Genomic DNA, 11,472 nt, shown 5'->3' on the forward strand with positions numbered 1-11,472 from the left:
CCACTACCACATGTTGTTGCTCAAGGAAAAGTGAACAAAATATTTCAGTACCTCTCATTTGAATAATTAATGTTTCCACCCATAGTTCCTTGAGTGGTTTACTTTTGCCAGCTATTTTATGTTTAGGCATTTTCAGAAGCAGTTTAGAAAAGCTGAAGAGAATGCCAACACATTTGCTGCCTGAAGGCACTCCCAAGAAGATTGATTCTGAAGTCCTCAAAGAGAGATTTGTGAGTTTTCCCTATGTGGAGCAGTGGTGCAGTGAAGACACACGTACATAAGAGGGGGTGAATGTGTTTATGTTCTGGACTGTAAAAACATGGATTTCCAATGAGCTGTATGTAGTCTCTTGTTAGAGGTGGTAGCCCCATATCATCACCTCTTTGAAGCACAGAAGAAATTCAGCTCTCCTTGACAGACCTGAAGGTAGTTGCAGCATCCAAAAGAGCATTTAATGGCATCTGTCACTGCACAGACTTTGTGTACCTTGCCCTGGAGCCACTGTGTCAGCCAGGGACACTGTGGGAGATGAGAGTTTTCCTTCAGGGACATCACTTTGTACCTGAGACATGCATGGCAAAAAGTTGGTTCATTTATTTAGTCTGCTTTCCTGCAGAATAAGAGTTTCTGTATTCACAGACTCATGTTCTCCTCCACTCCTTATATGACTTTTGAACTTGTTGGCTTGTTTCAAACAGACCTGATGGAGCACAAGAGCAAGGGGTGCAAAGGCTTGCAGGGGTAGTGGAAATGTGTAAAAGACAGAGATGTGAGACCCTAGTTGTGCTCTTATAAGACAATGAGAGCAGAATACACAATATAAAATTTTTGATATTGGGAAAAAATCTTGTGAGACCTGACACCCTCTCAGACACCAGAATCGGGCAGTTACAGGTCACCAATGTCACCAGTCTATAGAAAACCAAGCATCCTTGTCTCCTCTGCTCAGGAAACTTCCTGAGGCTGTTCCTATAAATGCTGTGACTGACTTTGTGCCCTGACCCATGGGAGCTGAAGGAGGTGCAGCAGCCAGTCTGGGCATGGGTAGCACTCTGCTAGTTGGCTTTCACATCTTGGAAAATGGCACATTTCTCTTTGCAGGTGGTTTCAGGCCTTTCCACCTGCATGTCTCCAGCCTGTGCTGAAGGTTACCCTGCAACTGCAATTGAACAGCAATTCATTAAATAATTTGCCAGAGGATCTAAATCAGAGTTAAAGCAAGGAAACACCCTTTTACACTTGCAAACATGTCTCAGTGCAGCAGAAACTCATCAGTGTGTCTGCCACAGGTGCTTTGCTGGGTGCTCCAGGCTCAGAAGGGGTCCTGCAGCAGGTTTGCTCTTCAGATGCTGAGAGCAGGTCCTGGTGTTTTTGGTCACTGCACTGGACTGGGAAAGAACTGGGCATCACACCAACAGGGTCTGTGCTGTATCTTGCCCTCTTCTCCCTCTCACCATCTGGGTGCCTTAATGAAGAGACAGGGAGCTGGTAGAAAAAAACACAGGATTCTTCAAAATCCAGACAAAATTGTTGACGGCATCTGCACCTTTTGTTGTTACTAAGAGCAAAAGAGAGGGAAAATTATTCCCAGTTTCTTGGAACCTGATTATTTTTTTAGTTAAATTCATCAGCAATGACAGTGCTGTCCTTGAGGAGGTGTTCTTTTGAAGGATAGCACCCTGGTGACAGCAGGTAGAGCAGTAGCTGCATGGCCCTTCTCACTCAGGTTTGCTTAATGAGCCAGAAGAACTTGAAAACCCTGGCGAGAATGGGACCCCCAGGAGCAGCCAAGGCCAGCCTCGCCTCCTGATCTTACCTTTCTTCATTTGGCCTGACGTTTTTGTTGCAGATGTGTAGCCTGTAGCAGGGAGTTGAGGGAATGGAACTTTATGGAGAGTGAGTGAGCACAGGCAGAGAGCCAAAGGAAAGATGTGAAAAATGGACAAGCGAGGCCATGTGAGTGGCAAGGGTCACCCTGCAGAGGTCATCAGGGCAAACGTGCACAAAGAAGGGACAAAGCAAAGGCATTTCCTTCCTTCCCTCTCTATCTTACATGGAGTTAGTGCCCCCCTTCTGATATTGCAGAGAAACAAGAGTACAAAGTGGATTTAGTGTCCAGCCTTGGCGAGATGCAGGGGTGGATGGGGTTCCCCTTGCAGACCTTTGCCTCAGACTGTGGCTTACCATTTGCAAGACAAGGTCCCAGAAAAACAACTTGCATCCCTCCCCTCACTGTCCCGAGACCTCCTGCCTCAGCTTCTGTGTATGCACAGGGGCCATTTTGTTTTGCTAAAAAGACACTTTTAAAATCCCCTGTCCTGAAATCCTGAGGGTGGTAAAATGGGCTGCTGGGGACCTGTGCAGGAGCTGTGCAGAACTCCCTCTGGGATCTTGGGGAGGCAAGATGGAGAGCTAAGGCCAAGGACTGAGTATTATAACTATGGTATTTATTAGACAAGTAGATGCTCCTGCAGACTTCCAAGCTCTGCTTGCCAAGCCTGCCTATCAGCCTACCTCCACTTAATTTCTTCACTTCCCCTGCCACATTGGAGCATCCTCTCCTTGGTGCTCACAGGCCACAAAGTCTCCCAAGGAGACAGGTCCTCTCCCCCACTCTCTCCATAGCCATTATATTCCTGCTTAGGTGGCTCATGAGACCCTGCATCCTTCCCCAGCATCCCTCTGGATGTAGGGATGTGTAATGGAGGGCTGCTCCCTTTCCAGGCTGCAATCAGCCTCCATCTGCTTCTCTGCCACCCTGCCTTTGACCATCTGCAGTCTGGGACTGAGGCAATTTTCCAGTGACTGGGAGGACTGCAATGTAGTCGTGCATTTCTGTACCCGAGCAGGTGTTTCCATATAAGGAAGTGAAGCTAGAATTTTCTATAGCCTGCTCGCTGTAATTGGCTCGGTCCCAACACAGACACAGTGATAGGACTTTAGAAGTGCACCTCAAAGCCTAGTGTCCATCTCATTGGGCCAAGAGCCAAAAAAGCCCACCTAGACCATCGAGTACTAAAGGGCCTGCATAAGGGTACACGAGGCTTTTTGGGAGTGCCTTAGCTTGTGTAGCTTTGCTTGGTACACGGTGCTCGGCTTATCTCTTTTCATTTTGTAACGTTTATTATTTTTCCTGTTATTAAAACTTTATTTTACAAAGCATATCCTGGGAAGCCGTCTCTCTATTTTATTAAGCCATTTCTCCGCTGGCTGGACCCTCGGAGTTATCGGGAGAAATCTCGATAAATGGCGCCCGAACAGGGACCCTACATTAGGGTAACTGAATCAAAGTTTGCTGACAGAGAGCCCTCACGTTCAGCTAGGCCATTTTGCTCTTAGTTTCGTTTTTTTAAAAGCGAGCTCGTGGTGGTTTTTTTGGTCGTGAAAATAAAACCACATTTTTGGGTCAAAAAGGCTGAGAAGGAGCCTTTTGACTGAACCCCTATACCAGTGAGAGGGGGTCTTTGCCAGACACCGATTCTAGTACAAAGTGGATTACTCTTTAGAAGAGAGAAGCTGCAGTCTAGCAGAGCTGGAGAACAGCTAATCACCGAGTGACCTGAGAGAGTCGGAGACAACCAAGAGCTGCCGGGAGATCACAAGAGCCATTCTGGTGAGTGACAATGGGGACCCGGCAATCCGTAGAACAGCGAGACACCTTTTGTTATTTTAATTATAAACTGACTATTCAAGACTATAAGTTTGAGAGGAAAGAACTTAAAAAACTTGTGAAATGGGTCTATAAGAAGTATCCGGACACTAATACAGCTGAAACAGTAACAGTGGAATTTTGAGACAAAATAGGATTGAAGTTGTATAATTCAAAGAAAAAATCTGTGTTAAAATTAAGACCCATCTTTAAAACTGTGTTAGACTTTGTAACAGAAGAAGGCGAAAGGCTCAGCAGTGAAAAAACACTTGAAACTGCAGAAAGAGAAACCTTGGGAAAAGCCTCTAAAAGCAACCATAAAAAAGGAGCCCAGAAAGTAAAATGCAAAAAGGCTCCTGCTCACCTTAGACATGAAGATAAAAATCCAAGTTCTGATGCCCCAAGTCCCAAAAAAAACCGGTTTGATTTACTCCCGAGAAGCAGGCAGGGAAGGGCTCAAAGCCCTCCCCCAAGCCGTCCTCAGACCCCCGGAGTGAGACCTGTGCCAGCCGTGGCCAAGCAGGCAAAGATTCCATTCCAACCGCCCTCCCCTCCCCCTCAGTCACCCAGTACGAGATTCGGGCGATCCCGGTCCGTTAATTTTGAGCGCGCGAGTTTTGAACAAAGCCCTGAAAGCGCGGGCTCACAGAACAAAGAAAACGTGGAATTCTCCCCATCTCTGAGGCAGAAACTGTAGCTCCAGGTGGGCGGGCTCAGTACAGCCCGACGCTGCGGCACGCCCCATCTGATGTGTCGCTCAGCTCCTCCCACTCCAGCACGGGAGGCTCCCCCTCCATGGGCAGTCCCAAGCCTCGGGCACCGCCCTGGGTTGCCACCCACAGCCTGGACAAACACGCCCTGGCTGTGACGAGCGTGGGAACCGGATGTGACATCCCGGAACTTGCCCTCCCCAAGATGGCGGCGCCCATGCCGGAGAAATGTAAACAAACTCCGATGAAAAATCAGAAGGTTTCCCACACGTCCTGCAGTTTCTCTGATGATTCAGAGGATTCATCAGCCAGCATAGACCCCTGGCACAAGATAAGGAAAGAAACCAGCACCCCAGAGCCAGCCCGGCTCTGGCGACAGGAGACCAAAACAAAACAAAAACAAGGACAGAGCAAGACTGAAGCAGTGAAAGTTTATCATCGTCTAAAACCCTCCAAGAAAACAGAACAGAGACAGCTAACAGTTCAATTCCAGCAGCCAAGATACAAAGTAGACTTCGTCCAAAAGAAGACTGTCATGAAAACCACCACAAGAATCCACCAAAGCAGCAGGCTCAAAATACCTTAAAACCCTGACCTATTCTTTTATTTTGCAGTTTTAACAAGAAACCCAGAACTTTGTAAGTTAATTTTTTCATTAAAATCTCAAAAAGACTACCAAGTAATTCCAAAACAAAAGGTTTTTCTTTTCTGTTTTGTCAATTAAGCAAGAAGATTGTAATAACTTACCCAAAAATTTATATTCCAAACTAATTATAAAAGCGAATTCCTAAATAATTTTTCCTTTACAGGAAAAGATTCTGCAAAAATATTTTGCTTGCTCATATCTTTAATTGAAATAGTTAATTCAAAATTCAAAAGTTTTAAAAAATAGCCCGTATAAATATTACAAAAAAAAAATTATTAAATTCATCTCTATAATTAAATTGAAAACCTTTCAAAATTCATACTCCTCTAAAAACAATTAGTTTTATAAATAAGTCAAGAAAATCTAAAATCTCATAACCATGTAGTAAAATCCTAACACCAAAAAATAAAAATAAGATTTTAAGAAAGTCTAAAAACTATATCTCAAAACCAAAAAAGAACAACTGTCTACATGTTTTTCAAAGTTCATATTTTATGTTTACAAATTTTTATGTTGCAAGTTTGGTAGAGGGAGCGAAGACCTCTCAAAAAGAAAAAGTTCTAATCAATTGTAAAAATCACATTAAAATACTAATCTTTTTCCTTTTTTCTCAACAGCAACTGTATTGTGTCACATGTTAAAGCAAACACTAAACTCCTAAGTTTTATAGCAAATAGCAAGGTAACAGCAAACTTTTAACCATACATCAAAATACATCAGCTCTTGTAAAAAGTGTCGCATATATCTCAAAGTCAAATTAAGACAATTGTGCAACCATGCCCAAACTACCAAACACTAACTACACCATCAATCAAACAAATTCACTTGTCTAACCACACACTTTTTAAAGTATGTTCTACCTCAACACATAAAGGAGAAAAAGACCAAAAAAGACAATTAAAACATCTCTTGTAAACATTTCTCATTCCTAAATGTACAGTTCTTAAAATTACAGAAGTTTTTCAACATATCAAATTTACCACATATTATAACTAATTCATTCAAAAGCCAATCTATTGTTAAAAAACACACAAACAGCTAAAAATGCTCTTTAAAAGATAAAAATGGGAAAGAGTGTAGTGCTTTCTATTATAGAAAGGTTGAACAAAGTTATATATATGTTTTTTAATCTCTCATATTCATAAAAATTCTGAAAACAAGACAAATTTTAGAGCCTGTCCTTTATGGCAGGGAGAGAAGTTTTGTTTGTCTCCACAGGTACAGACTCTAAGAAAGTTCCTGCAAAAGAAGTTGAGTCACAACTACAAAAGAAGAAAGGAGAGCAGAACACACCTCAAGAAGAGCATGCAAAAGGACCCAGAGTGACCACAGACTGTGTCTTCAAAAAGACTTCTGCATTTTGACACAGCCCAGCACTATAGACACTGAAATACGTTTGAAGCAGAGACTTAAGTTTTATAAAAGTTGCACTGTTAAAATTTTTGAAGTTATTGTCATGTCAAAATTGTTCGTTGTTGTATGTTAAAAGTTATTATCAAATCTTTATGTAGAAGAAAAAGAAAATATAGTTCACTTGAAAAAATCTCCCCAAACAAAAAGTAAAATAAGATTCATATGTAATTTGAGACTAAATATTAAATTTTAAAGATTGGCTAATAAAAAGAAAGTACCAAATTTAAAATTTTGTAATCCATAAAACTACAGCTTAACTATAAACCAACTTGTTAAATAACAATAAGTTATTGACACAATCACAATTATGAACAAAAGTGAGAATTTTTTCAAAGTAACTATTTCTCTTTTTTTTTCTTTTTTTAATATGATTTTACAGGGTGAGATGTAGTCGTGCATTTCTGTACCCGAGCAGGTGTTTCCATATAAGGAAGTGAAGCTAGAATTTTCTATAGCCTGCTCGCTGTAATTGGCTCGGTCCCAACACAGACACAGTGATAGGGCTTTAGAAGTGCACCTCAAAGCCTAGTGTCCATCTCATTGGGCCAAGAGCCAAAAAAGCCCACCTAGACCATCGAGTACTAAAGGGCCTGCATAAGGGTACACGAGGCTTTTTGGGAGTGCCTTAGCCTGTGTAGCTTTGCTTGGTACACGGTGCTCGGCTTATCTCTTTTCATTTTGTAACGTTTATTATTTTTCCTGTTATTAAAACTTTATTTTACAAAGCATATCCTGGGAAGCCGTCTCGCTATTTTATTAAGCCATTTCTCCGCTGGCTGGACCCTCGGAGTTATCGGGAGAAATCTCGATACTGCAACACAGAGCACGTCATTCCTCCCTCCCTGACCTACCAGATGTGATTTCCAACACCAAGATCCTCAAGTTTCAGTTTCCCCCACTCAAACCCCAAGTGCTGGAGATGCAAAGATGCCTAGTATGTCGACAGTCTGACATTAATTAATTATATGGCACTGAGGCTGTGATTCTGAACTAGTAGTTTAATTTAAACTGGTCTGATCCCTGAAATCATCTGTAATTAACAGAAAGAATCCCTAGAAGAGAAATTGGAGTCAAGTTGAAAAACTCCCTCTCTTCCCCAGATTCAGTCTGATAAGAATGATAAGCAAACTTTATGTGGTAAAAGAGAAGATTGTCATGATGAACAGCTTGAAGTGGTCTGGATGTTTTGTGTTGGTGTTTCTTGCCTCCTGTACTACTCTCAGTGTTTCATCAAGGTTTACACACTGCCATCCTGAGTTACCTTGCCAAGTAAGTACATTTCTAATACAAAGACAGCCCCTGTCCCGAGTACAGCTGCCATCATCCCTCACCTTTCTTGAGCCCACTGTATGGGATAAAATTCCCATTTTTCCTTCCTTGACAGATTATATCTACTATGTGAGATCACCAGGGCTAATGTGCCTGCTTTGGGACAAGGATGTGGAACTCTCCCTCTTTCCCACTGAAATACGCTGGCAGGCAGTCTGAGCACTGAAGCAGCAGCCCATTGCTTCTCCAGCTGCCCACTGATGATACCCAGCAGCATGCTGGGGGCCCTGGGGTGCTTGGCAGCCGTGTCCAGCCCCCTGCTCCTGCCCCAGCCCCTGTGCTGCCTCCCATCCCGCAGCAGTGAGAGCCAGCCACCGACTCCCTGAGGGATTCTCACCAACCAACCTGACTGGGTCAGGCATACCAGAGCTGATGTGCCTACCACAGACATCTGTCCCAAGAAATAAATCAGCCCCCTAAACATGAAGAACTGATATTACAAAAGTCAATAGGGAAATATCTTTTTTCGGACAGAGGGCAGAAATTTCACACATTTCTCACATAAAGTTAACATTATTCCTTAGGGATCTGATGCACTTTTATATTACATTTTGAGAAATAATACTTATAAAAGATTAATCCTTTTCTGGCATAAACTGGAGTAGCTCTTATGTTTCTGCCTTCAGAGATTTCAGGGACCACAGATTCTGAAGATGCTGACAGCTTCCACTTCCACACATGAGAGATACATTTATATTCAGATCACATTTTAACATTTTAATTGGACAGCATGAATGAAAGGACATTAATTTAATAATTAAGTTCAGGAATAAGAAAAGCATGTGCATTACTCACTAGAGCCTGCTGTGTTAACTTGGATTGCTTGGGAACAGGATGGTCAACCCAGTGCTGCTGCTTCCCACTCCAGCAGAAAAGCTCTGGTGCTTCAGCAATCACTAGGCAGGCAGGCAGAGGGTCATGGAGAAGTTTGAGACCATCAGCTGTGATTTTTTTTTTGGTGGCACACCCCTCTTGGGAAGGTGAATTCGGGCCACTCACAGGCTTGCTGTCTGCCTGGACACTGGATCTGTCTCTGGACAAGGCTGCAGGTGGCTCTCAAAATGCAGATTAGATACATCTGGAATAAAAGTGTGCTGGGAAACTGCAAAATATTCTGAACCTAAGACTGAACCATGGGAATATGTTAAGCAAGTTAGCAAGGAGAAGCTCACTGTGACTAGGGAGCAAAGCTTTGCTGACTGGGGCTGATTATTAAAGGACACAGCACTCTAAAGTTCACCCCTGTTTGAGTATATCTGTAATTCATTGTCTAAAGAAACATATAACCTTCACTTTTCAGAACTGTTTTGATCCATTTCCTCATCCAACTAACCACCATTTTCTGTTTTCTCAATGATTTTTACATTGTGTTTGGCAACAACCCTGTTTTCATCACCTAGAAACTCAATATTCAGAGCAAAACCTCTCCAGCTGGCTCATGTGCCAGAGTCTGCATACCTTCAGCAAGAGAATCTGCAAAACTGTACTGAATAAATGTCTGCTTTTGCTACTATTTTAAAAAACACACCCCAGATGAAAGGTTCCTCTGAATGAATTTTCAGCAGGTTTGTGCTTGCAAGGGCCTGTCAGTAGAAGGCACACTTCCAAACTTGATCCGAGGGCAACCAACAGAAAGCTTTCAGACATTTTATGGAACCAGGGTTTGGCCCATGGGTAATTCTGACAGTGGCTGGAGAGAGCAAGCCCAGAGCACTAGCAGAAGGCATATGTGCTCTTGCAGCACAGCTTAAACCTCTGCAACAGGGCTCTGTGGGACCTGAGAAGAAATTGCATTGCATACTCAGTCCCTGCATACAGAGATTTTTTTCCCCCACCACGGATTTAATTGTTTACTGGCTCTCAAGGTGTCAGTGTTTTCATATTTCCTATGTCTGTATCATAGAATTAGCAAGAGATTTCTAGAACAGCAATGTCTTCCATTCCTGGCTACATTTCTTCTAGCTAATTGTGACAACAACTCAGGCAGCAAAGACAACTCCTCACAGTTCCATGGACATACCAGGGGCTGTCAAGGAAGAAATGTCTTCATGCACAGGCTGGGGCACACAGCAGCCTGAGATTGGCAGCAGCCACCCAGGGCAGCATATTCCAATGTACCACAGAGGTTTCTGTACTCAGGGGCAGCAGGGGCTCTGGGAGATGCTCAGGGTCTGAGGACTGTCCCACTCTATGAATCACCAGAGCAGCAACGCACAGAATGACTGGTGGCACCTGCCCTCCAACACCTGCCAAGCACAGTGGGCACTTGGTGAGGAGGGCTCAGGGTGCCTGCACAGAAGGGTGGACTGTTCTGCTCTCACATCACCTGAATTCCCTTAGTTCAAAGCCTTCATAAAGCCCCTCCATGCCCCATGCACAAACTCCTTCCCTGCAAAGTAATTTTAAAATTGTTCGATAAAATATTTCATTTTTTAACCTCTTTCTTCTGCCTGTGAGAAAGCACAAATGATTATGAGACAAATAAAATATCTGCAGGTCACAGTTCTTTCTGCCTTCCCCTCTGTAGGGGATGGTCACATTGGATGGAGGTAAGTCATTCTATTTTATTGTTTGTATGTGGGACCACATCACTCATGGACAGATTATAACCTCTTTGTGGCAGTGTTTGAGAGAACTAATATGTCTTTCTTCATGAAATCTCTGATACTGCAAAGAATATGAAAAGGCAGATTGAAAAGTTTCTTGTATCTCTCTTGAAAATCCAAACCAGTCTCTAAATGTGAACTGTATGTGTTTCAGATGCCCACCGTAGAACAGGCAAAGTGACCCACTGCAAACTCCTCCCTCTGCACCTTAAAGTCCAAAATCAGATTACTCTCTTGTGATGTTCACACAGGATCCAATACAATTAAAGTCATCATCCCCCAAATTCTTTGATGGAAGCCATTTTCTCTAGCCAGAGTTTATCCTATTTTCCCTGCAAGTTTCTCTTCTCCCTTATCAGGGGGCTGTGGCACAGTGCCATCCATAGCACATGATAGCTGAAAGCCTCCTGAATACCTTGAAAAATTTCAGACTTAATTTGTTTAATTTTCCTCCCATTTTCCTCTAATTTAACATTCCCTTATGGGGTACAGTCTTCTGGCCTGCCTACCCATCTTTTCTCTTTTGGTGCTTAAAGGCACCTGCATTGACCAGCCTAAGATGCCCCCTCTAGCAATCACAGGCAGCATGACCAGAGTGTCGGGCTTTTCACTGTCCCAAAATTAGCATAAGAAACTGGCATATGGACTGTGACTGTAGGCAAATGTGACCTTTTCAGAGGCTGACTTTATTTATTTATTCTGCTGCCATTTATTTCTATGTTAAAACAAACAAACAAAACGTCAGGGGCATGGCAGTGCACTGTCTCCCGGACCTGCTAACAATAAATAATTACCATACCTCTGACTAGCAACACTTCTTCATTGAACAGTAATTAAGATTGCAGCCACAGCCTGGGACACAGGCTGAGTACACAGCAAGACCATCATTAGCATTTCCAGTTCCTCTGCACTTTCACTTAGGTGGTAAGGTTCCAGACACGAGCTCCCCCGTGGCTGTCCATGTTTCTGCATGCTGGCACTGATGGGAGAAAACTGAGTGGCACACACGGCCCTGTTTGCCATTGGACCTGTACATCACATGTTTCTATAACCTCACATTATTTTGGGGAAAACCAGCTTGTGTGAGGTCTTAAAGCACACAGATGGACATGCATGGTA

Source organism: Prinia subflava, chromosome 2 (assembly GCF_021018805.1).
Source record: "Prinia subflava isolate CZ2003 ecotype Zambia chromosome 2, Cam_Psub_1.2, whole genome shotgun sequence".
Lineage (NCBI taxonomy): Eukaryota > Metazoa > Chordata > Aves > Passeriformes > Cisticolidae > Prinia > Prinia subflava.